The sequence below is a fragment of the Taudactylus pleione genome, unplaced genomic scaffold (assembly GCF_031769625.1).
Source record: "Taudactylus pleione unplaced genomic scaffold, aTauple2 ptg000788l, whole genome shotgun sequence".
NCBI classification, from domain to species: Eukaryota; Metazoa; Chordata; class Amphibia; order Anura; family Myobatrachidae; genus Taudactylus; species Taudactylus pleione.
The window spans coordinates 3,656,364-3,681,198 of NW_028285190.1; the positions used below are offsets into that span (position 1 = coordinate 3,656,364).

The 24,835-nt window shown below is 44.9% G+C and overlaps 1 pseudogene; it reads left to right on the plus strand.

The window, feature by feature from the left end:
• Positions 1–5,893: 5,893 nt before the first annotated feature.
• LOC148475028 (uncharacterized) overlaps positions 5,894–24,835 on the plus strand; it is a 29,282-nt pseudogene continuing 10,340 nt past the window's right edge.

A 24,835-nucleotide genomic window follows, 5' to 3' on the forward strand; every position in this document is an offset into this window, starting at 1 on the left:
ATATGGGATCAACCGAAGAATAGTGCAGTTATAGCCCAAAGCTGGAGAAGTTTGACAAGGTGGAGACCTGGTGGTCACGTAGCAGCCTTGAGGGCTGGAGACACTTGGCAAGGATGGTGACTGAGTGGTCACGTAGTAGACTTGAGGGCAGGAGACACTTGGAAAGGATGGTGACCTGATGGTCACGGATCAGCCTTGGGGGCTGGAGACACTTGGCAAGGATGTGGCCTAGTCACCAAGTTGCAGCCTGGATGACTGGGGATGTTCTGATATGGAAAGCAGTGGAGGTAACCTTGATATATGACTTAGTGCACTCAGATGCTGCACTACGGTTAATGCCACTGGGAAGTGATACGGCAACTGTGGTGACTGGAGACGCAGAGCAGCGGAGATAGCCGCTATGAGATGATGGATCCACAATACAGCGGAGGTAGTCACGGTGTAAGGCTGGAGATCCTTAGACACTGTAATGTGGACTGTGCCGCCGGCATATGATACGGCACTGGGAAACTGGAGGCACTCTACAGTGGAGATAGCCGCAATGTTATGCTGGAACCTCTGACGCTGCAGAGCGGACCGATCAGCTAGGGTGTTATGCGGCACAAGACACAACAGACTCAGGGACTGGAGACGCTGAAAGATAACAATGAGAGATCCCTACTCTATGGAACCGGAAACACGTGTAAGACACAAGCACCGCCACCCAAGCAACACTTCAGCAGGAAAGAAAAAGGAGGAAGAACCAATCCAGTCCTGGCAGAGATGACGTACAGCCGAATGGGAGGACTTCATGAGTTGACCGCGTGGCGTATCCGTCTCCCAGCAACAGGCCTAAGAGAGCACCGTTGTTCAACAAGATGCGGTGGCAGCTTGTGACAGTTAGTGACTAATTATATGTGATGGTAGTCTGGGTAGTACTGTTGGTATTTGTAATGTCAATACAATCAGTAGTGTCTTGCTAGAAATTAAATTAGAACTACCTCACTGGTATGGCAAGGACTTGATGCATTGCCTGATTACCTGGAACACTGGAAAGTCATGAGTTCATCAATCTTCATCAGTCTAGGACTCAGGGCCTGATTCACACCCGCTCGCTAAGATGCATACTGTCGCTGCTGCCACTGATATGCCATGTGTTTGCAATGTGGGCATGTGTATGCATCGCAGTGCGCACGTGCATACCTTAGCGATAGTTCACAATGCATTTGCTCGCGCGCATAGACAGCCCAGCAGAGTGAGTGACAGGGGAAGCGGTTTGCTGGTGGTAACAGGGGCTGGACATTAAAAACAGGGGAGTGGAGGTGCAAACGCAAGCATGCCTGAGCATCTCAACGGCATTTTAGAGGTGTGCATAGTTAAATGACAGCATCATAGTACATGTCACTTTTCTTGTTTTTACACTGAAGTGCTTGCGGCAGGGTAAGGTCAAATTCAAGTGCTGTGATAGCATGCAATGTTACCCGATGTACCGATGGTTGCATACACTTCCTGGACATGACATGCACAAGTGGGCATCTTAAAACAGGCTAGTAGGTATCTGCATACACTATGTGATCGCTCTCTAAAAAATATTGGTCGTGCTAATGCATTGCTGTGCGGGAGCACTGCCTACGCAATTTGCATGTACATTATGTGAGCGATCGCATCTAGCGAGTGGCTCTGTATCAGGCCCTCAGTTCTTAATTGAAATTGCCGTGCAGCAGTCTTGAGGGCTGAATAAGTTTGGCAAGATGTTGCAGATGAAGATCTGTACAATAGTAACGTCACTGGCGTTGGTACGCCGGATGGCGCACTTAACACGCTGGAGTGTGCCCTGTGCCACTGGGTTGACACAAGCAGCTGACGCTGTAGTGTGGCCTGTGCCGCCGGGTTGACACAAGCAGCTGATGCTGTAGTGTGGCCTGTGCCGCTGGGTTGACACAAGCAGCTGACGCTGTATTGTGGCCTGTGCCGCCGGGTTGACACAAGCAGCTGACGCTGTAGTGTGGCCTGTGCTGCTGGGTTGACACAAGCAGCTGACACTGTATTGTGGCCTGTGCCGCCAATTTGACACAAGCAGCTGATGGTGTAGTGCGGCCTGCGCCGCCTGTTGACACAGGCAGCGCACGCTGGGCTGTGTACTCTGGACACAGAGTACTGTCCATGCCATCTGGATGACACGAAAGGCAGAGGACAGGTATGCGAACCATGCCGCCAAGATGACACTAACTGCAGGTAGATGATAAGCGAACCATGCCGCCTGGATGACACATAAGGCAGAATAACATAATACAATAGACAGGAGAACTGGAGCTCGACAGGGTGACAGGAGACTAAGCCAGAACCGGAAACACAAATACTCTATCACCGGCATGGAGTGAAAGGCTGGCTGCTATTTAACAGACACAGGGATCAATCAGAGCAAGCCTAGAAAGGCTCCAAAACGACAGACTAGTGTGCACCTGGGCTGTGCACAGACAGGACCATCAATTAGTGTAGACAGGCAGTAATTAGTGAACACCTGAGATCAGCACACAGACCGACAGGAAAAAATTCAATGTCTCAGTAGCAACTAAGACGGGGAACTGTAAACAATATGATCTGATAACCGCAGATCCTAACAGTAACATGTACTCGCTAAGGCAGCCGGGGCCATATCATTTGTCACCGGGGATGGGTAGTAGATGCACTAGCATGCACTAGGTAACGTCTACTACTGTGAGGCCAGTGTACCTGTGCCATCAAAATTTGCAGCTTAGGGAAGATAGGCGCTCCCCCTGGCTGCTCCTCCCCCAACCCAGATACAACTTCCGGTTACAGATTCCCACTTCTGGGTTGCTACTTCTGACCACCTTGTGCTTGCATTTGTGTGTACTGCTGCAAGCTGGTTGTCTCAGAGATCTGGTCTGTATGCCTGTATACCTCTCCTCTGGGTCTGGTATATAGTGCTCTATATCCTACCAAATACCCCTACGGGGCTGGTCAGTTGATTCAGAGTCAATTTGCAACAGCAATTGTTTGTATTTATGCATTGTATGTGACTCTCATGCTAGCTGCTGTATATATACTGTCTTTCATTTTCAAACTCAGTTATATCTATCATTGTGTTTCTCCTTATCCCTCTGAAAAGGTGTGTGGGGTTTTTCATTTGTGAAGAGGGTCACATTGCATTTATACTGTACATCTTATACCAGTCACACATTTGCCATGTCTAAGGGTAAAGGTGAGAAGGATGAGCCTCCGGTGCTGAAGTCATGTAGATCCTGTTTTGCAGGCCTGTCTGATCAGGAGTTTGTGCAAGATGGGTTGTGTAGTGCCTGTTGCAAACAACCACCTTTTCTATCTTCTACACCTGTACCAACACTAGAGCCATCCTGGGTGGCTTCTTGGTCTCAGGTTTTGCCGCATTTGGTGGACAGGGCGTCGCATGCTCCTGCCACGATACTGCCTCCTGCTATGGGAAACCCACAGCAGTTGCATCCTTCTCTGTACATGTCCCCTATGAATCCCTGTTGGTTTAATTCTTCTGCTCACTCTAGTCAGAGGATGCTGCCGTCTATAGCCCCTCAGCAAGTGGTGCAGGTGAATAGACCAGTGTCAGTAAGAAAACAGGGGCATAAGAGAGATTCTCTTCAGATGTTGCCTCAGGATTCTGATTCAGCCGCCTCATCACACTCTGATACTCAGAGTTTTGGGTCTTACTCAGTAGAAGACTATCAATCCTCTTTGGATGTCCCCTCTCTGGTGAGAGCGGTTAGATTTGTCCTCAGTATAGAGGAGGAGGTTCCACTGAAATCTAAGACTCCAGTCTTTAGGCATCAAAAGATGCCTAAAGATTATTTTCCTGACAAATCTCATGTCTGAAGCATGGTGTACTCCAAATAATCATTTCCATACTACAAGGAATTTAACCTCTCGATATTCATTTGCTCATGGTGAATGTAGCAAATGGGAAGTTCCTCCATCAGTTAACAGATAGAAAACTTGATAATTATTTAAAATCAGTATTTTCATTATCTAGGGCTATTACCAGGCCAGCTATGGCTGTAGTCCGGGTAGCCAAGGCATTGGAAGAATGGACAAAGTCTCTGGAGGATAGCATGCCTAATGCTACCAGAGAACAGCTGTCTTCCCTCTGTCAGATATGAGAAGCAGCTATGTATATGGGGGAAGCGGCAATTGATGTAGGTATCTTAGCTTTTAGGGTATCTGCAGCTTCGGTTGCAGCTCAAAGAAACCTTTGGCTAAGGCGGGAAGGCGTATACAGGTTCCAAGAAGGCCCTGTAGTCCTTGCCTTTTGTTGGGAAGGTAATGTTTGGACCAGAGCTGGATAACATAGTGTCTCCTCTGGCAACATCTAAATCTGGTGGGTTGCCATCTACGACTACCCCTAAATATAGGCAGCCGTCAGCTCGGTACTTGCACCTACAGAGTAGGGCAAAGGGACAGTCTTCCTCTAGACAGGATAATTCCCACAGGGGTTTGTTGGTACAAACCTGTCTTTAGACCCGGTCAGGTCCTCGGCCTTCTGGGAGTCTATTGGGGCCCTCCTGAGGTCAGAGTCATAATTCCTGTTCCTGTGACTCATGGAAGGGGCTATTATTCAAATGTGTTTTTGATTCAGAAACCAAATGGGGCACACCATCCTATCTTGAAATTGAAGTCTCTAAACAAATTCATCCATGTGCCCAAATTCCATATGGAAACCCTATGATCAATTATGCTGGCAATGGAGCCTGGAGATTTCATGGTCTCCCTGGACATACTGGAGGCATATCTGCATGTTCCAATTGCACAATCCCACCAAAGATTTTTGAGATTGGTGGTAGATCAGCAATATTACCAATTTCAGGCTCTACCCTTTGGGCTGGCCACAGTCCCTTGAGTATTTACCAAGATAATGCCAGTTATGATGGCTCATCTCAGACAACAAGGGGTCAGGATACTGCAATACTTGGAAGACCTACTGATATTAACACAGTTGCAGGAGTTGTTACATTGTCATCTTCAGATGACCATTGTCTGCTTAAAAGAGCATGGCTGGGTAATCAATTGGAAAAAGTTATCTCTTTCTCCAACTCAGCAGATGGTGCAGATGGGGGTGCTGCTGGACTCTCTGGGCCATAGAATTCTCCTACCAGAGGACAAGATTGCAGCACTACAGTCTCGTGTGTGCAGTCTACTCTGCAAGCAAAGAGTGTCAGTTCAACTGGCAATGCAGGTGCTGGGCTCCATGGTATCCACATTCAATATGGTGGCTTATGCCCCGTTCCAGTCCAGGTCCTTGCAGCAATGGATTCTGTCTCATTGGGATGGTTAGTATCATTGTTTAAAGTCTCAGATGATCTGCATCTCGCCAGAGGTTCAGCTCTCCCTCGCTTGGTGGCTGGAGATGACTCATTTAGACAAGGGTCATCCGTTATGGGTCCCAGATTGGGTACTCCTCACCACAGATGCAAGTCTGTGAGGATGGGAAGCAGTGACAGGGTATCACACCTTTCAGGGAAGGTGGACAATTCAGGAAGGTCACCTACCAATAAATATCTTGGATCTTCGCGCAGTGCACAGAGTGCTCAGTCTGGCGCAGGACCTTCTTAATGGCAAGCCTGTCCAAATTCAGTCCGACAATGCGAATGCAGTGGCCTATAAGGGAGGCACATTAAGTCCGGCAGCCATGAGGGAAGTGGCGAACATTCTGCTGTGGGAAGAAAGCCATCTTCCAGCAATCTTGGCAATATTCATCCCAGGAGTCCTCAACTGGGAAGCAGACTTCCTAAGTCATCAGGACATACACGCTGGAGAATGTGCTCTTCATCCAGACATCTTTCAACTCCTGGTGGACAGTAGGGGACTACCAGATGTAAACCTCATGGAGTCACGCCACAACCACAAGGTCCCCAGATATGGGTCCAGAATGAGGGACCCCTCAGCTGCCTTCGTGGATGCTCTGATGGTGATATGGGACTCCAGGTTGGCATACCTGTTTCCTCCAATCTCCCTCCTCCCAAGAGTCATCAGAAAGTTCAAGCAGGAAGGTGGCAGGTTAATACTAACAGCTTCTGCCTGTCCCAGGAGACAATTGTTCACTGATCTTACACGTCTATCCATAGACAGTCCACCTCCACTGCCTCTATGACCAGATTTGCTAGTGCAGGGCCCTGCCTATATCTGGATTTACCTCGGCTGGCTTCCGTCTTAAAGGCCAAAGGTTTTTCTACTTCTGTGATCCTTGACAATGATGAGGGCAAAGAAGCTGCTTCAGCCCGTATTAATCACAGGATTTGGCATTCATATTATTGTTGGTGTTCCCACAGAAAATATGACCCTAAAATTTTCAAGGTTTCCAGTGTACTTGCTTTTCTGCCAGCTGGGTTAGACTTAGGTCTTCGCCACGCTACCTTGAGAGTTCAGATTTCTGCATTGTGAGTTTTGTTCTAGTGCAGAGTTGCTCCCCTGGGAGATGTAAGAACATTTTTGCAGGGGGTTCTCCAACTGCAACCTCCGTTTGTCCCTCCAGTAGCACCATGGGTTTTATCACTTGTTCTCAGTGCTTTGCAAGCTCCCCCCTTTGAACCCTTGAATAGGGTGGACTTAAGATGTTTGACAGTGAAGACACATTGTCTACTTGCTATATCCTAAGTTTCTGACTTGGCAGCACTGTCATGTCACTCTCCATATTTAATTTTTCATAAAAATAGAGCTCTACTTCGTACTAGGGCAGGTCTCCTTTTGAAGGTGGTATTCCGTTTCCTTATGAATGAGGAAATTGTAGTCCCAGCTTTTCAGTCTGCAAACCTTTCTACTAGGGGTAAGCGGGTTCGGATTTCCAAAATCCGAACCCTCCCGAGCCCCCCTGATCGGAGCCAGGAACCAAATCAGACTCGGATTTTCCCGCTTGGCTCGGAACTGAAATTGAGGCAAAATGTCATCATCCCACTGTTGGATTCTCGTGGGTTTCGGATTCTATAAAGGTCCCGCGATCGCCGTCATTTTTCATTCCAGCTGTGAGTTTGGAGGGATCTGGGAGCTCGGTGTGTACTAGTCTGTTATAAGAAAAATAAAAATAATGTACGGCTGGCTACTGTGAAGAGGGAGGGAGGGAGCTGTTGCTGATGCTGACCATAGGGGCTGGCTGGCTACTGTTTTCCAATCATATAGTCATATTTCATATACAATACATAGGGGCTGGCTGCCTACTGTTGTCCTTGTCCATATAGGGGCTGGCTGTTGTCCTGTCCATAGGCTGTAGTGCTGTGCTGTCCAGGGGCTGCCCTGTCTGCTGTAGGGGTATACTCATACAAATAATTTTTACAGGGGGAGTCCTGTCTGCTGTAGGGGTACACTCATACATATAATTTTTACAGGGGGTGCCCTGTCTGCTGTAGGGGAACGTTCATACAAATAATTTTTACAGAGGCAGCTCTGTCTGCTGTAGGGGTATGCACTAACATATCATTATTACAGGGGGTGCCCTGTCTGCTGTAGGGGTACATTCATATAAATATATTTTACAGGGGCTGCCCTGTTTGCTGTAGGGGTACGATCTTACAAATAATATTTTCAGGGGGTGTACTGTCTGCTGTATGGGTACACATATATAAATAATTTTTACAGGGGGTGCCCTGTCTGCTGTAGGGGTACAATCATATAAATATTTTTTACAGGGGGTGCCCTGTCTGCTGTAGGCATACATTCATTTAAGTAATTTTTACAGGGGCTGCCCTGTCTGCTGTAGGGGTACGCTCTGACAAATAATTTTTACAGCGGATGCCCTGTCTGCTATAGGAGTACGATCTTACAAATAATTTTTACAGGGGCTGCCCTGTCTGCTGTAGGCGCACGCTTTTGTAAATAATTTTTACAGGGGGTGCCATGTCTGCTGTAGGGGTATACTCATATAAATACTTTTTACAGGGGCTTCCCCACCTGCTGTAGGGGTACGCTCTAAAAATTTATTTTTACAGGGGGTGCCCTGTCTGATGTAGGGGTACGCAGTGACAAATAATTTTTACAGTGGATGCCCTGTCTGCTATAGGAGTACAATCTTACAAATAGTTTTTACAGGGGCTGTCCTGTCTGCTGTAGGCATACGCTTTTGCAAATAATTTTTACAGGGGGTGCCCTGTCTGCTGTAGGGGTATACTCATATAAATAATTTTTACAGGGGCTGCCCTGTCTGCTGTAGGGGTACGCTCTTAAAATGTATTTTTACAGGGGTTGCCCTGTCTGCTGTAGGGGTACGCTCTTAAAATTAATTTTTACAGGGGCTGCCCTGTCTGCTGTAGGGGTACGCTCTTAAAATTAATTTTTAGAGGGGGTGCCTTTTCTACTGTAGGGGTATGCTCTTACAAATAATTTTTACAGGGGCTGTCCTGTCTGCTGTAGGCGTACGCTCTTGCAAATCATTTTTACAGGGGCAGCCCTGTCTGCTGTAGGGGTATACTCATATAAAATTATTTTTACAGGGGCTGCCCTGTCTGCTGTAGGGGTACATTCATATAAATAATTTTTACAGGGCTGCCCTGTCTGCTGTAGGGGTACATTCAGAGAAAAAGGGACGGAGGGGTCAACGCCCTATTGTTCCTCAGCACACTGAATTATACTTGCAACAATATATGAGGACTATATAGTAATAGAAATTCAGAGATATTAGTTGCATGCATTTGCAAATACTTGGGAAGCTGCTAGGCCTCGTCACGGCTTCTCTTAACCTAGCAGTCCATAGCACTAAGGGGTTCATATCTGGGGTGCAGTGCACTCCAAAAAAATGCTCAGCCTAGGAGCCACCCAGGGCATCACACGAAAATGGAAAGAGCATGACAGTGCAGTTTAAAGTATAGATGTGTGCAAGTAGCTCTTGCATATAATTTTACAGGGGGTGCCCTGTCTGTTGTAGGGGTACAATCATATAAATAATTTTTACAGGGAGTGCCCTGTCTGCTGTAGGGGTACGCTCTTACAAATAATTTTTACAGCGGATGCCCTGTCTGCTATAGGGGTACGATCTTACAAATAATTTTTACAGGGGATGCCCTGTCTGCTGTAGGCGTAGGCTCTTGCAAATAATTTCTACAGTTGGCGCCCTGCCTGCTATAGGGGTACGATCTTACAAATAATTTTTACAGGGGCTGCCCTGTCTGATGTAGGCGCACGCTTTTGCAAATATTTTTTACAGGGGCTGCCCTGTCTGCTGTAGGTGTACGCTCTTACAAATAATTTTTACAGCGGGTGCCCTGTCTGCTATAGGGGTACGATCTTACAGATAATTTTTACAGGGGCTGTCTTGTCTGCTGTAGGTGTAGGCTCTTGCAAATAATTTTTACAGGGGGTGCCCTGTCTGCAGTAGGGGTACGCTCTTAAAATTAATTTTTACAGGGGGTGCCCTGTCTGCTGTAGGGGTATGATCTTACAAATAATTTTTACAAGGGCTGCCCTGTCTGCTGTAGGCATACGCTCTTGCAAATCATTTTTACAGAGGCTGCCCTGTCTGCCGTAGGGGTACATTCATATAAATAATTTTTACAGGGGCTGCCCTGTCTGCTGTAAGGGTACATTCAGAGAAAAAGGGAGGGGGGTTAACCCCCTATTGTTAATCAGCACACTGAATTATACTTGCAACAATATATGAAGACTATATAGTAATAGAAATTCTGAGATATTAGTTGCATGCATTTGCAAATACATGGGAAGTTGCTAGGCCTCGTCATGGCTTCTCTGTCACTAGTAGTCCCTAACACTAAGGGGTTCATGTACGGGGTGCAGTGCACCCCAAAAAATGCTCAGCCTAGGACCCACCCAGGGCATCACACTAAAAATGGAAAGAGAGTGACAGTGCAGTGTAAAGTATAGATGTGTGCAAGTAGCTCTTACATATAATTTTTACAAGGGGTGCCCTGTCTGCTGTAGGGGTACATTCATATAAATAATTGTTACAGGGGGTGCCCTGTCTGCTGTAGGGGTACAATCATATAAATAATTTTTATAGGGGGTGCCCTGTCTGCTGTAGGGGTACATTCATATAAATAATTTTTACAGGGGCTGCCCTGTCTGCTGTAGGGGAACGCTCTGACAAATAATTTTTACAGGGGCTGCCCTGTCTGCTGTAGGCATAGGCTCTTACAAATAATTTTCACAGGGGCTGCCCTGTCTGCTGTAGGGGTACACTTATGTAAATAATTTTTATAGGGGGTGCCCTGTCTGCTGTAGGGGTACATTCATATAAATAATTTTTACAAGGGCTGCCCTGTCTGCTGTAGGGGTACGCTCTGACAAATAATTTTTACAGGGGCTGCCCTGTCTGTTGTAGGCGTAGGCTCTTGCAAATAATTTTTACAGGGGGTGCCCTGTCTGCTGTAGGGGAATGCTCTTACAAATAACTTTTACAGTGGGTGCCCTGTCTGCTATAGGGGTACGATCTTACAAATAATTTTTACAGGGGCTGCCCTGTCTGCTGTAGGCATATGCTCTTGCAAATTATTTTTACAGGGGGTGCCCTGTCTGCTGTAGGGGTATGCTCATACATATAATTTTTTCAGGGGCTGCCCTGTCTGCTGTAGGGGTACGCTCTTAAAATTTATTTTTACAGGGGGTGCCCTGTCTGCTGTAGGGGTATGCTCTTACAAATAATTTTTACAGGGGCTGCCCTGTCTGCTGTAGGGGTACACTTATATAAATAATTTTTACAGCGGGTGCCCTGTCTGCTGTTGGGGTATGCTCTTACAAATAATTTTTACAGGGGTACCTTGTCTGCTGTAGGAGTACACTCATATAAATAATTTTTACAGAGGCTGCACTGTCTGCTGTAGGGGTACACTCATATAAATAATTTTTACACCGGCTTCCGTGTCTGCTGTAGAGGTACGCTCTTCCAAATAATTTTTACAGTGGGTACCCTGTCTGCTGTGGGAGTACGCTCTTGCAAAATTTTTTTAAAGGGGGTGCCCTGTCTGCTGTAGGGGTACACTCATATAAATAATTTTTACGGGGGCTGCCCTGTCTGCTGTAGGGGTACGCTCTTAAAATTAATTTTTACAAGGGGTGCCCTGTCTGCTGTAGGGGTACGCTCTTACAAATAATTTTTACAGGGGCTGCCCTGTTTGCTGTAGGCTTATGCTCTTGCAAATCATTTTTACAGGCGCTGCCCTGTCTGCTGTAGGGGTACGCTCTTGAAATTAATTTTTACAGTGGGTGCCCTGTCTGCTGTAGGGGTATGCTCTTACAAATAATTTCTACAGGGGCTGCCCTGTCTGCTGTAGGCATATGCTCTTGCAAATCATTTTCACAGGGGCTGCCCTGTCTGCTGTAGGGGTACTCTGATATAAATAATTTTTATAGGGGCTGCTCTGTCTGCTGTAGTGGTACACTTATATAAATAATTTTTACAGGGGCTGCCCTGTCTGCTGTAGGGGTACACTCTTACAAATAATTTTTACAGGGGGTACCCTGTCTGCTGAAAGAGTACACTCATATAAATAATTTTTACAGGGGCTGCCCTGTCTGCTGTAGGGGTACACTTATATAAATAATTTTTACAGGGGCTGCCCTGTCTGCTGTAGGGGTACGCTCTTACAAATAAATTTTAAAGGGGGTACCCTGTCTGCTGTAATAGTACACTCATATAAATAATTTTTACAGGGGCTGCCCTGTCTGCTGTAGGGGTACACAAATATAAATAATTTTTACAGGGGCTGCCCTGTCTGCTGTAGGGGTACGCTTTTACAAATAATTTTTACAGGGGGTGCCATGTCTGCTGTAGGGGTACACTTATATAAATAATTTTTACAGCGGCTTCTGTGTCTGCTGTAGAGGTACGCTCTTCCAAATAATTTTTACAGGGGGTGCCCTGCCTGCTGTAGGGGGACACTCATATAAATAATTTTCACAGGGGCTGCGCTGTCTGCTGTAGGGGTACACTCTTACAAATAATTTTTATAGTGGGTGCCTTGTTTCTTACAAATAATTTTTACAGGGGCTGTTCACTCCATAAAAATAATGGAAAACAAAAAATTGGAGGATAAAAATAAAATAGGGAAAGATCAGGAACCACTTCCTCCTAGTGCTAAAGCTGCTGCCACTAGTCATGACATAGATGATGAAATGCCATCAACGTCGTCTGCCAAGGCCGATCCCCGTTGCCATAGTAGAGGGCATGTAAAATCCAAAAAGCCAAAGTTCAGTAAAATGACCTTAAAAAATAAATTGAACTTGCCAATATGCCATTTATGACACGGAGTGGCAAGGAATGGCTAAGGTCCTTCCCTATGTTCATGACTAGTGGTTGAGCTTCACATGACAATGGAAGCCCTCCTCCTCCCAGTAGAAAAATGAAACAAGTTAAGCTGGCAAAAGCACAGCAAAAAACTGTGCATTCTAATTCTAAGAAGATATCACAAATCCCCAAGGAGAGTCCAAGTGTGGCGGCGGTTGCGATGCCTGACATTCCCAACACTGGTCGGGAAGAGGTGGCTCCTTCCACCATTTGCACGCCCTCTGCAAGTGCTGGAAGGAGCACCCACAGTCCAAATGCTGATATTCAAATTGAAGATGTCACTGTTGACGTACAACAGGATGAGGATATTGGTGTAGCTGGTGCTGAGGAGGAAGTTGACAAGGAGGATTCTGATGTTGATGTGGTTTGTGTAAATCAGGTACCAAGGGAAAGAGTTGTTTTCCGTGAGATTAAAAAGTCCATCACGGTCATGCCTGGGAAGAAGACCAAACATTCCACCTCTTTGGTCTGGAAATATTTCAGTCCAAATCCGGACAACTACTGTCTTGCCATATGTTGCGTATGTAAAGGTGTAATAAGTAGGTGTAAGGATGTTAACCACCTAAGAACATCCTCCCTTATACATCACTTGTAGTGCATTCATAAAGTGTTACTGCCAAGTTCAGAAACTGTTGCTAAGACCGTAAGCAGTCCAGGGACACCTAAATCCCTCCTTGTCAATTTCCTCCTCAGTCAGGATCAGAAGTAGTCCTGCAGGCCATGTCATTGGCATGACTGACTCCTCTCCTATCCAGTATTCCTCCGGAGGATCCTACATTGCTATGCCTACTGCTGACACTGCTGCTGGGAGTCATTCATCATCCCAGAGAGGAAGTTGGAACACCACTGCTAAGTAATTGACTCTCCAAAAGTCCTTAGCGAGGAGGATGTACAACAGCAGTCATCCTGTTGCAAAGCGGATAACTGAGGCCTTAACAGCTATCTTGGTGTTAGACGTGCATCCGGTATCCGCCGTTAGTGCAGTGGGATTTAGACAATTGATGAAGGTAGTTTGTCCCCGGTATCAATTACCATCTAGATTCCACTTCACTAGGCAGGCGATACCGAGAATGTACAGAGACGTCAGAAAAGTGTCTTCAGTGTCCTAAAAATGTGGTTGTGCCCAATGTCCACTTAACCACGGACATGTGGACAAGTGGAATAGGGCAGACTAAGGACTATATGACTGTGACAGCCCACTGGGTAGATGTATCGCCTTACGCAGCAACAACAGCAGCGTCACCAGTAGCAGCATCTCAGAAATGCCAGCTCACTCCAAGGCAGGCTATGCTGTGTATCACCGGTTTCAGTAAGAGGCACACCGCCGACAACCTCTTAAAGATACTGAGGGAAATCATCGCTCAATGGCTTACTCCACTTAGACTCTCCTGGGGATTTGTGATATCTGACAATGCCACCAATATTGTGCGGGCATTACATCTGGGCAAATTCCAGCATGTCGCATGTTTTGCTCACACAATAAATTCGGTGGTGCAGAATTTTCAGAAATTTTCAGGGTCGTGCAGGAGACGCTTTGGGTGGCCCAAACAATTTCTGGCCACTTTTGCCATTCAGCGATTGTGTGCCGAAGACTGCAGTGCCAGCAAACACTCTTGAACCTGCCCTGCCATCACCTGAAGCAAGAGGTTGTGACGCAATGGAACTCAACCCTCTATATACTTCAGAGGATGGAGGAGCAGCAAAAGGCCATTCAATTCTATACATCCACCTATGACATAGGCAAAGGAGGGTGTATGCACCTGACTCAAGTGCAGTGGAGAATGATTTCCGTGTTGTGCAAGGTTCTCCAGCCCTTCGAACTTGCCACACGTGAAGTCAGTTCAGACACTGCCAGCTTGAGTTAGGTCATTCCCCTCATCAGGCTTTTGCAGAAGCAGCTGGAGAAAGTGAAGGAGGAGCTATGACAGAGCGATTCTGCTTGGTATGTGGGACTTGTGGATGAAGCCCTTCTTTTGCTTTGCCAGGATTTCAGGGTGGTCAATCTGTTGAAATCAGACCGCCTCATTTTTAGCCACCATGCTCAATCCTAGGTTTAAAGCCTATGTGGTGTCTCTCTTTCCAGCAGACACAATCCTGCAGAGGTGCAAAGACCTGCTGGTGAAAACACTGTCAGCTGAAGCGGAACATGACACAGCAAGAGCTCCTTCTTCATTTTCTCCCGCAACTGGGGCTGCCAGGAAACAACTTAGATATCCTAAACAATCCGCTAGTGTTGATGCAGGGCAGGCAGGACCAAGTTTGGACATGTGGTCTGGACTGAAGGACCTGCCAACAATATCTGACATGTTTACTGTCACTGCATGTGATACTGTCACCATTGACAGAATGGTGGAGAATTACATCGGTGACAGCATCCAAGTAGGCATGTTAGACAGTCCTTACCTGTACTGGCTGGAAAAAGAGGCAATTTGGAGGCCCTGGTACAAACTGGCTCTATTTTACCTAAGTTGCCCCCTCACCAGTGTATACTCCAAAAGAGTTTTTAGTGCAGCCGTGTCTGTGAACCTTGTCTGCGAAAGGCATAGGAGGTTGCTTCCACTAAATGTGGAGAAGATGATGTTCATCAAAATGAATTATCAATTCTTCCAGAAAGTACAGAGAGACCTATGGTGGTGGATTTCAGCGGGGACGAATTAATACTCTGTGAGGATTAGGATGTACACAACACTGAAGAGGGTGAGGAAATTGTGGATGAGGAGAATGAGGACGACATCTTGCCAGGGCCAGATTAACAATGGGGCAGATGGAGCTACAGCTCCAGGCCTCCACATAAAAATAGGCCCAGCAACATGACAGCATGATTACCAGCTGCCTAACTAGCCATAAATAGTTTTTCTAGTTTTCCCCCTAAAAAAAAAATTATGCAATTTTTGTATTTCTATGTAGTTAGGCAGACATTGTGTAGGGGTGTACACACCAAGGTGACTTTGACCACACCCACACAGCACCGATCACAGCTCTTCCCCTTCTCAGTATAGGCCCTTGAACATTTTCAGCTCCAGGCCCATGTGGGCCTTAATCCAGCCCTGCATCTTCCCTCTGTAGAGCCAGTTTGTGCAGGGACAGATTAATTGCCAGCTTGTTTTGTGGGGGCCCAAATGAACCAATCATTTCAGCCACAGTCGTGTGGCAGACCCTGGCGCTGAAATGATTGGTTTGTTAAAGTGTTATCGATTCCTGCCTGTCTATACCTTCCAACAATCGATTCCTGCCTATACCTTCTAACAATATTCCTACATATACCTTCTAAAATTGTCGCTATTCAGCGTAATGATTCGCACAAGAAATAAATGCTTTCAGACTTTGAGTGTGGTTCCAAAGCACAAAAATATATTTTTCAATATAAAAACAGATGGTTGCATGCTGTGATCTAAATAAAATTAGCGCAAGTAAATCATACAGACCCAAGGTACAGTTGTTACATATGCAGGCACTCTGGACCCAGATACCGGCATCAGCAATAGAAACCTCCGTCAACAGCACAGCAAGAAGACTCAAGACTGGGTTCAGAGAGCACACATTTATACTCTTACAGGGATAGGCAATACAATAGAACAGATTGACATGATTCCATTGGTTCTCCTTCATGGTGCTTCTGCTACAGGATAGTTAATAGGTCAATTCAAATGGACACAAGTCAGCCTCCAACAGCCCTTTGTGTCCTTTTTCCCGCTGCATGCTAATCTAAGCTGGTAACATTACAGAGTACATTTTGATGTTTTAACTCTCTATAGTCCATAGTTTGCGGACGCATGTTCCAATCTTCTCACCGATGATACCGGAAATCTGTTGAGACACAGTGGATCAGTACAACACCAAACACGGTCTGCTTACCATGTAGTAAACCTTAGATATCAAATAATCTTTATTTCACAACATTAATAATGACTGAATAAACCTTGAATATTACACTTTAATGCTAGGGAACCTTTCATGTTAGTGTGCAGTGTGTAAGTATTGGGGAATTGGAAAAATACGCTAGTTAGCGCTGTGCAACTTTTGTGGAGTACACCATGGTACGTGTTTTGCAGGGTTAATCATTTTATATGTATTAGTGACTGTCTGTATTTGTATGGTGAGGACTTTTAACTTCTTTCTATTACGTGGGAATCGCACAACGCTAAATAATAGCATCGCCATATGTACTTACAATGGCGTGATTCACTAAAATGGCGCTGAGCAGCCAGTTGCAAGATGGCGTCTTGTTGGCATTTGCAAAATGGCGTCGCCCCGATCTAATTTTAAACCGTCTCTGTCTCAGCCAATTATCTGGATTCAACAGTGTGCATGTTCTGTTTATACAACATATGGGTGGCTAGGAGGGCCCAAGGACAATTCCATCTTGCACCTCTTATTTTTCTATGCAGTATGTACTGTTTGGGGCCTAGTTTTACAAACTGCCATCCTGTCTGCCACTGCAGTGCCACTCCTAGATGGGCCCCGTGTTTGTACCGCCCACTTGTGTCGCTTAGAATAGTCATCCAGCTACCTTGGTGCAACCTTTTGGCCTAAAAACAATATTGTGAGGTGTGAGTTGTTCAGAATAGACTGGAAATTAGTGGAAATTAATGTTATTGAGGTTAATAATAGTGTAGGAACAAAAAAAAACAAATTCTGTGATTTTAGCTGTTTTTATGCTTTTTTCCAAAAAAATACAGATCCAAAACACAAAATCCAAAACACAAAACACGGAAGGGTGGTTTTGGCAAAACCAATCCAGATCCAAAACACAAAGAAAGATCCGGATCCAAAACCAAAACACAAAACACGAAAAGTGGCCGGTGTACACCCCTACTTTCTGCAGGTGAAGCTTCCCTGGATGTGGTTCGAGCCCTTTGTATCTATGTGGATCGTACAAACTCTATTGGGAAATCAGATTTGTTCTTTGTGTTATATGGGTTTCACAAACGAGTCTGTCCAGCAAAAAAACAGACATTGGCTCGCTGGCTGCGTACGGCTATTTCTCAGGTCTATATACAGGCTGATCTCCCTGTTCTTAACAAGGTGAGAGCACATTCTACTCGGTCTGTCGGGCTGTCGTGGGCAGTTAGACATGGCACCTGGGCTGAACAGCTGTGCAAGGCAGTCACTGGGTCTTCCATCCATTTTTTTTATCAAATTCTATGCATTTGATACTTTTGCCTCCCTTTGGGCGGCGGATTCTCCCCTCTGCGCAGGAGCATCCCCACCCTTAAGGGAACTGCTTTAGGATGTCCCCAAGGTAGATCCTGTGGACCAAATGGACTCTGAAGAAGAAAATTACAGTTATGGTATAACATATCTCAGTTAACTCTTTTTCTTCAAGGTCCATAGGGTCCACAGTGCACCCACCCTGATGCACCTGGCCTCAGTTGGAATCTGTTCTTTGCTTTTTTGTATCACTGATTCCCTCTTCCTATTTCGAGAGCGTTTCTTGGGTACATTGTACTTCCTTCTCCACTTTCTGTCTCTTGCCGTTAAGCTTGTTTGCAAACTGAATGCCTATGGCTGGAGGCGGGGTATATAGGGAGGAGGACCAGTACATTCTGAGAGCTTTAAAGCTGTAGCTGTTTGGTGCAATGGATCTCTCCAACTGCATACCCCAAGGTAGATCCTGTGGACCCTATGGACCTTGAAGAAAAAGTTAACTGAGGTATGTTATACCATAATTCTAATTTTACCCACACATTACCATTAAAAAATTGTTTGGTGGTAAAAAAATGAAGAAAGGGTTTAGCCCAAAAATGCTCCAAGTTTATACATTAAATCTATTTTTTGCAGGTCTCGTGAACAGAGATGCAGACAATATTTATAATAATTCACCTGCTAACATAAATCATTTTAATGGAACCGGGACCTCACCATCTATAGCAGCAAACAGGATATCATACTGCTTCAACTTCACTGGGCCATCCCTTTCAATTGATACTGCCTGTTCCTCATCTCTTGTTGCGTTACACTATGCCTGCCAAGCAATCAGACAAGGTATATAACACAATGATTATATATAAAAAATATGATACTCAGGACTTCGCAAAACAAACAAAAAATTTGGATGTTAGAGCTGCTGGGACCCTGGCAACTGTAATGTAGATGTTGAGGCTCTTATGTTGAGTGAGTTATAAAATGGGCGACGGTTCAATTTAAAAAAAAAAAATACCATGCAGAGTGTACATATTTTGGCCCATATATAACATGTCATATCTTATAAAGAACTGCGATTTTAAAAATGAAAACACCACATCTGATATGGCAAATATAATAAAGATATGAGGACATGCTATATTTAAAGATATAAAATGTATTTAATAATGTAGAATGTAAATTAATATACAAATAATAACCAGACTAATCAAGTGCACATTTGTATCGTACAAATACATGCAAACGTCAGGAATAGTATCTATATCATACTATATGTAAAACATATATGTAAAACACCCCTATTTCAGACAAATACATTTCTTATGGTTAGAGTTGCAACTGTAACAAATTCAGATAAACTGTTATCAAAAAGTGCAGCTTTCACAAAAAGATGTATATATAAAAATGCTCTTTGTATAAGGTGCCTCTCACAGTATATAGAAGGAACTAATCAGTCACAATAGAAACTTTAGCTGGTAGTAATAAAACAGTCTGACACACTCCCATGAACATACCTACAGAGTCGTAACTAGACTTTTGGTGCCCTCTGCCAGAAAGAGCATTGGCGCCTCCCCCATCATTTTTCAAATAGGGACATAACGCACCTAAAAAAGGGCCATGGCCTCATGGTGAAGGGCCAGGGATGAGATAGGGAGGCCAGGAGATGCTGGGGATAAAATGAGAGGAAGCTACAAGTGAAAATGATAATAAACAGAAAACTGACAGGCCTGAACAGCGCCCCTTGTCCTGTGGTGCCCTGTGCTATGGCACAGGCTGCACTACCCTAGTTATGGTCCTGCATACGTAGTGGTAGCCACGTGACACAGCGCTGCTCAGTGGATAGTCAGACTGGTCCAGCTTCATTGTTGCTCATAGCGCAGAAGTCGCACCATGCATGGCACGAGACGCCTTCCTGCGATCGGGGTAGCACAATAGCATCTCCATTCAATCCTTTGGAGATGCACTCCCGCGATCGGGGATGCATGAGTGCATCTACATAGGTTTGAATGGAAGCGCACTCCCACGATCGGGGATGTGCCATAGCATAGTGTGGTACATGGTGCGATTCTCGGGCATATTTGTGCCGCGATCGGCAACACAAACTATCTGGGCGCATCTGTAAAAGCTGCTATGATTGTGGCATGCACATTCAAGGTGCTCCTACATCAATAACAAGCCCCAACTGCGGCATTCGAATGGAAAGGTCTTTTCAGAATAATTCAATTGGTCTCTTTATAGGCACTGTCATAGCATCAAAGTGCCATAGGTTGCTATGCAGTAATGTGCATGGCAACCCGACAGTGATCCCTATGCATTTTCTGAAAAGTAACAGTATGATCTTTCTAACAGCTTTGGGGCTCCTTAACATTTGGATGTAAGTCAGTTTTGTGATACGCCTCTCAGATTTAGTAGTACACGTCCACTGTAACGTGCACTCATAGGTGTTGCTTTCATAATTTCCCTGAAATGCTTTGTCAAAAGTAGGAAAAAATGTCAGACCCCCAAGTCGCCAACTTCACTCTGTGTAATAGGAAACATGCAGGAGACTGCACCGCTCTTTTTTTGGAGGGGGGAGAGTTGGTATATTTAACAGTGCTCCTCACAGTGGACCTGATTCAGAGCCGGTCGTTCCAAAAAAGGGGCCAGCTAATTAAATTGAGAGCTCGCTCTTTGCGGTTTGTTGACGCCTCTATGTCTGAGCGAGTGAACGAAAAATGCGCTCGCTATTTTGTAAAGACGCCCCTTTGCCGTTCACAACACACGTCATCTCCGGTATTTATTAGAATAATCGGGTACATTGAAAGGCATCTGAACTGCTCGCAGTGCTTGTGGTAGGTTTTTCTTACCGCTATCACTGCGAGTAGTTCAGGCTAAAAGACAACCAAGTGACGTGGTCGATGACGCTCCTTTACTAATTATGCACTCCCATTAAACGCCCTTTTGACCGTTTGGCACGCCTGCGTTCGGATCTCCACTCCCCCGTTTTCAAGCACCTTCCCCTGTTACCACCCACAAATGGTACATTTTGTCAATCAAATTAGCAGCCCCTCGCTGTTTTGCGAGCGCACGATTTCCAACCGCAATGACTGTTTTGCACATGTGCATTACGACCCTTACGCATGCGCAGTTGTGCGAACATCGCTCAGAGTGAACGAGCGGCCGCTTACGAGCGGCTCTGAATCAGGCCCAGTGACTTCAGTAGGTAACTCTCATGATCATAATTGTAGTTAATACCTAATTACTAAAAACAACCCAACAATTACTTTACTTGTTTTTTGTTCTGGTTTTCAGAACGTTTTGGATACCAGGGGGCAGATTTATAGCAGTGGAAGTGTTGCCCATAGCAACCAATCAGATTCTACTTTTCATTTCTCTAGCACCTTCTGGAAGATAATAGCTAGCACGTGATTGGTTACTATGGGGAACCCTCCACTTCTATACCACTAGGTATTTGGTTTCCCTATACACAGAAGGAGACAGCAAATGACTAAATATTTGGCTGATGAATAAGATTGCTCTAATTGTAGAAGTTACCTGGGGTAGAATGAGATCTTTTTAGCATGTTTTCCCACAGATGTGTCCTGCTAAATCAAATCTTTGCCAATCACGCTACAAACATGCGCACGCATCGCACCAGGCGATTACTTGCATCGGGGTAAGCTACGGTACACTTTGGCACGCACTGCGATCGCACCATGCAATCCTGTGGTGGCGCGGGTGCGAAAGTGCACGTATCTGCTCGTGGGCACATGCCTCACGCTTTGCTAGTAGGACACATCTGTATATGCTGCATCTTCAATGCATATACATACACTTGCATGCAGGCCGCATACATACAACTGAGATATAAATTAATATTTTTGTATCAGGAGATTGTGAGATGGCGATTTGCGGTGGTGTCAGCTGTATTATGGAACCTTGTGTCTATGTTGCACTTAGTAAAGAAAAAATGATTTCTCCCGAAGGAACCAGTAAACCTTTTTTCAAACAAAGCAGACGGGTACGGAAGAGGGGAAGGATGTGGTATTGTCCTCCTAAAACCTCTAAAAAATTTAATTTACTACCAACACATTGTTTTGCTGCAATTTTTTTATTCTAAAATATGCTGCAATCTGCCTCTACACAAGTATGGGATTGTGGGCCAAAAGACATCAGCAGTAGTGATGCGGCACCGTCAGATGGGAGTAGCTGGGTAGATCAGATGCTACTATATGTATGAGGGTTAGGGACACCTTGTATTGTGCACACATTCAATAATGTGTCATTGTCAGGGCAAGATGTTTACATAAGATTGAAGAGAGTGCAGTTACAGGGGGGGCCCTGGTTAGTGGGGAGACTCAGGCCCTGATTCATAGCCGGACGCTCTGACAGAGCGCTCGCTCTGAATCAGGGCCGTCCTTCTGAATTTTTAGAGCGGCCTCCTGGCCGCTCGTATAGCTGTGGGTGACCAACCACAGCTATAGCGAGCTGCCAGGAAGATGGTCGCGATGGTCAAGACCATCGTGACCATCGGGCTTGCGACGAGACCCTTGTGGTAGGGTCTCGTTGCCGCAAGCCCTGGAGTGCTTTCGGCTCTATCAGAGCTGAAGGCACTCATACTGACATCATTTGTGATGTCAGTGGGGCCGGCCCCAGACGGTAGGCGTTCCCATGGGAACGCCTCTGTCTGGGCAGCCACGCCCCCGGCACGCCCACCAAAGGGGGCGTGCTGTCACTCACCATCGACAGCATGCCCCCTTTGTAGCGAGACCCATAGCGATGGCTTGCCCATCGCTATCCGGGTCTCGCGCATGCGCACGAAAGAGCTGCCTCCGTCGTGCGCATGCGCACTGGGCCAACATCGACCCGCTTGCGAGCGCTCAGCGCTCGCGAGCGGGTCTGAATTAGGCCCTCAGAGCACTTTTCACATTGGCTTTCTATAAGGAACATCCCTTTCTCTAACACTGTAGAACGCTCGATGTGCAAGCTTCATCTAATATTCAAATGTCTGGTCTGACTCCTCCTGGGTGTGTGTGTGCAGCAGTGTTTCCTGAGCTACTACTGGAGGAGCCTCAATTAGTGTATTGTTAGTATTCATAGTGGAGGACTGATGTCCCTCTTTGCCCTATGTATCTATGCTGTGCCCATTTCAGAAAACGTCTCCAGCAGCAGCTTCATCTCCACAGAAGCAACACAGCATGCAAAAGCCTCTCAACAATCAGATTTGCAGCTGGTCAGTGTCTCACTTCCACTGTGCAAAGTGAGAGAGGTGACACAAGGATCTCCTGTGACACCCCACTGAGGAGTAGAAGGACAGTGTGGTGTAAGTGCAGCATTTCCTACTAAGATATTATGAGTTAGAAGTGGTCCACTGGCACACTACTTTTAGCGGCAGTTTGGGTTGATTTTTTTTCTTTCTACAGCAGAGAGATAAGGGTTCCCTTCCACACAGAAAAATACACTATCAATAATACAAAGGTTTACTTTCATTTTAATTATAATGACCCAGAAAGGTAACTTTAATAATAAAATACAGGCCAATCATGTTGGGACTTTTAATTATATCATTCAAAATATTTATTACAGCAACAGAATTATATACACCAATATTGTTGAATATAATTACACATATATCATTCAGTTTAGTCCTTCTACTCTAAATGTAATTCTTTCTTTAAAACAAACATGTACTGTATGAATTGTCTGTTTTAGTCAGTGAGTTTTATTTTACTTTCTTATTTCCATAGGAACTAAAATATCAACCTGTGCCCCTAAGCTGGCTAAATGTCACAATCACCATTAAAGTTATGGACCTTAAACAGGAGTCTTATATAAATATTTGGGCAGCACAGATGGTGTAATGGTTAGCATTACTGCCTCACAGCACTGAGGTCGTGGGTTCGATTCCCAGTATGGCCCTAACTGTATGGAGTTTGTATATTCTCCCTGTGTTTGCGTAGGTTTCCTCCGGGTACTCCGGTTTCCTCCCACACTCCAAAAAATATACTGGTAGGCTAATTGGCTCCCAACAAAATTATCCTCATGTGTGTGTGAGCATGTGGTACGGAATATAGATTGTAAGATCCACTGGGGCAGGGACTGATGTGAATGGCCAAATATTCTCTGTAAAGTGCTGCAGATTATGTGTGCGCTATATAAATAACTGGTAATAAATAAATATATACACCAATCTTGTTGAATATATTTACAGATATAACATTTACTTTCATTCTTCTACTCTAAATTTAATTCTATCTTTAAAACAGACATGTACTGTACTGTATGAACTGTCTGTTTTAGTAAGTGAGTTTTATTTTACTTTCTTATTTCCATAGGAACTTAAATATCCCCTTGTGCCCCTAAGCTGGCTAAATGTCACAATCACCATTAACGTTATTGAGTTTAAACAGTTGTCGTTTATGTTGGCAACCTGGGTCACTTATTTTGGGAGTCTTTGTGTGCACACTGGGACTCAAAGTTTGTTGTAGCGCTGTTGCTTAACACTTTAAATTGCAGCAATGTCTAACATTAAGGGCAGGTGCTGATAGAGATGCTGAAATAAAATGGTTGTCGCTCACCTCTACACCATTCCCCTGTGATCTAGCCATATCAGCGAAACGCGCATTGGCTGCAGCAGCAGCAGCGGCAAGGGCTCCCGTGACTGCGCAGCACGGGAGACCCCGACTTCAAGTCTGTATATATATTTAATTATTCATACTCCATACATAGTGTGTGGACCCTTTAGGGTTAGATAGCCTATTCTGTTTACTTGCGGAATGTCCTTGAACATTGAATATGTTATACTTAATGAGGTCACTTTGGTTTATTTTTTACTAACGGAGCTGGTTTATTGACACCACTAAGCAGGTCCGTGTTTACTGGTAAAGTTATTTTTTGCTGAATATACCAATTGTAATATAACAGCAGGCATCTGTTGTAACTGTGGCTTTATGTTATATACTGGGATTTGTTACTAAGAAAAATCTTTTGGAAGGAATCCTTGTAACAATACATAAAAATGCAGCTGGGCAATACACAATATAATGTGTGATATATAAAAATGAGGCAGACCTTATAAAAATAGCCACAGGGTTTTATTTATTCTGAAATTACTCAGACATCTGTTTTGTTACTTTTTTCTAAAATCTGATATGTATCAGTTTGTTTTCTGATATATGTAACAATTTAGATTCAAACTTGGAAACAATTATTTTCTATCATTCTAGTATTCTGTTGCAGGGATATCCAATTTATTTTGGATGGTATTATGTGATATAGATAATTTGTGTTCCAAATGTATGCTGGACCCTGTTCTCTGTCCCTCTATTAACTGCTGACTACCTCAGGATTAGTAATTCTCTCATTGTGGGTCCAATGCTTAATTAGTAAGACCCACATAAGCAGAAATGAACACCTGAGAAAAATCACTGTTATCCTGTTGTTTCTATGGGCAACTGGTCACTC